Genomic DNA, 1,886 nt, shown 5'->3' with positions numbered 1-1,886 from the left:
CTTTAGAATATCGATACAGTATCGGGAAACGAAATATCGCGATATTTCAGTGTATCGATATTTTCTTACACCCCTAGAAATTGCATCAAGTTCCTGCTGAGAACTTTGTTTTTTCTTCCTGCTTTTTGGACAGACTGGTAAAAAGCAGAGCATCGTTGCTACCTATGGCTGTAGGGGAAATGCAAGTGGAACGCTGCGGTGCTGCTGAGCTACGATGCACGTGCAAAAACATTTTCCTACATGACTAAGTACAATGTGTTTCCGAGGGTGTTAGGAAAGACGTAGCAGACAGAAAGGAACGATAATGGAGGGAAATGTGAGAAGAACATGAAACTCTATGAAAGGGTTTGGTGTTCATGCATCAAGGCTTTCTTCTTGTTTTCTTTGTTAGTTCTAATAAATCTGTACATTTGTTTTTARTGGAAGGATGGAAAAGAAAAAGTAAGACAGGTCATCACTGTTATGTTTACAATGCAGAATTTTTTTTTCAATTATGGCAGTCACCAGTGCATTTTTACCCCTTTCTCTTTCATCATTCCCCTCTAATCAAACCATCACTCCTTCTTCCTCTCCTCCATTTCAATAGCTTTAATTGGCTATTCAGAGCTCAGAACAGCAGGGTGTAGCATCGATCTCTGCTCATCAAACGCAGCAGTGTCTGGGCTTTCACTATTCTACATGACATTTTCAAAGCTCAGGAAACAGTCAACATTGACAAACATCTGGGGGTCTGCAGTGTGAGGTAGGAGAACTGATGGAGAGTTCAGTCACCGTTCTTTTTCCATTATCGGCAGCACAGCCCAGCGTGCAGCTCGTCGCACTGATTTGTGTGTCGGCGTGTGCATTTGTGATTGACTTTCTGATGTGTGCGCAGGTTCGCATGCATCTGTGCATGAACAYGTCGCGTTAGTGAAAAGGAGTAATTAAAGTAAGCTTCAGAAAAGGCTGACAGCCTGGCGACAGCTCTGTCAAAACAGCCAATCACAGCTTAGTGGCAGAGGAAGGATAGGAGGGAGGGAGAGGAAGGATAGGAGGGAGGGAGAGGAAGGAGGCGGCAAAAGAAATACTTTAGGAAGCCCCAAAAAATCCTTGAGTGTGAAGCAGGAATAAAAAGGAGATGAAAGCAGCTGTCAAAGAGTGCCCATCTCTGCAGTTTAGGCCCAGGCTGCCGCCTCTCCTCACACAGCTCCCATTTGTTTAGAACAACGCCTTGTGTTCAGCTGTCAGACACACAAAAAAAGCCCCCATAACGAGGGGCTGCACTTCCACAAAGGCAAATAGACACACAAAGCCAACGCACGCAAATAACTCAGGTTCAAGCAATACTTGCCTCCTAAAATTAAATTCTGATCACAGCTGGCCCAACATTGTGCCGGACCCTAAATACACAATGGATACTTCCATTACACAACAACTACACACAGCCAATAACCTCTGTGTGGTCAGTGCTTCATTATTTGATATTACCTGCGACTGCGACGTGAAAGGCACACCATGTTTTTACTCTGAGTGTACATTCACAAACAATTCACTTTTGGAGTCAGTTCAAATCAAAATCTGACCTCAGAAAACACAAAATATCTGGAACTGAATTTTGTTAACTTTTTACTTCAGCCGCCCAGACAAAATGTTCTTTTCCCAGTCAAAACTGTACAGTATATTTATCACAAATCTGCAACTTCATTCTTAATTAATTTTTTCCTTCCTTCCTTCTAGTTCCAACCCTTCCTTCCTTCCTTCCTTCCTTCCTTCCTTCCTTCCTTCTTTCCTTCTAGTTCCTACCCTTCTTTCCTTCCTTCCTTCCTTCCTTCCTTCCTTCCTTCCTTCCTTCCTTCCTTCCTTCCTTCCTTCCTTCCTTCCTTCTAGTTCCAACCCTTCCTTCCTTC

The 1,886-nt window shown here is 43.3% G+C and overlaps 1 protein-coding gene across 1 annotated transcript in view; it reads right to left on the bottom strand.

Moving 5' to 3' along the window:
• LOC106535709 (metallophosphoesterase domain-containing protein 1) overlaps positions 1-1,886 on the bottom strand; it is a gene marked incomplete at its 3' end in the record, with an annotated part of 52,066 nt that overhangs the window by 1,153 nt on the left and 49,027 nt on the right.

This window comes from Austrofundulus limnaeus, unplaced genomic scaffold, assembly GCF_001266775.1.
Source record: "Austrofundulus limnaeus strain Quisiro unplaced genomic scaffold, Austrofundulus_limnaeus-1.0 Scaffold1537, whole genome shotgun sequence".
Lineage (NCBI taxonomy): Eukaryota > Metazoa > Chordata > Actinopteri > Cyprinodontiformes > Rivulidae > Austrofundulus > Austrofundulus limnaeus.
The sequence above is the reverse complement of the archived record's forward strand: the minus strand, read 5'-3'. Positions and strand labels throughout refer to the sequence as shown.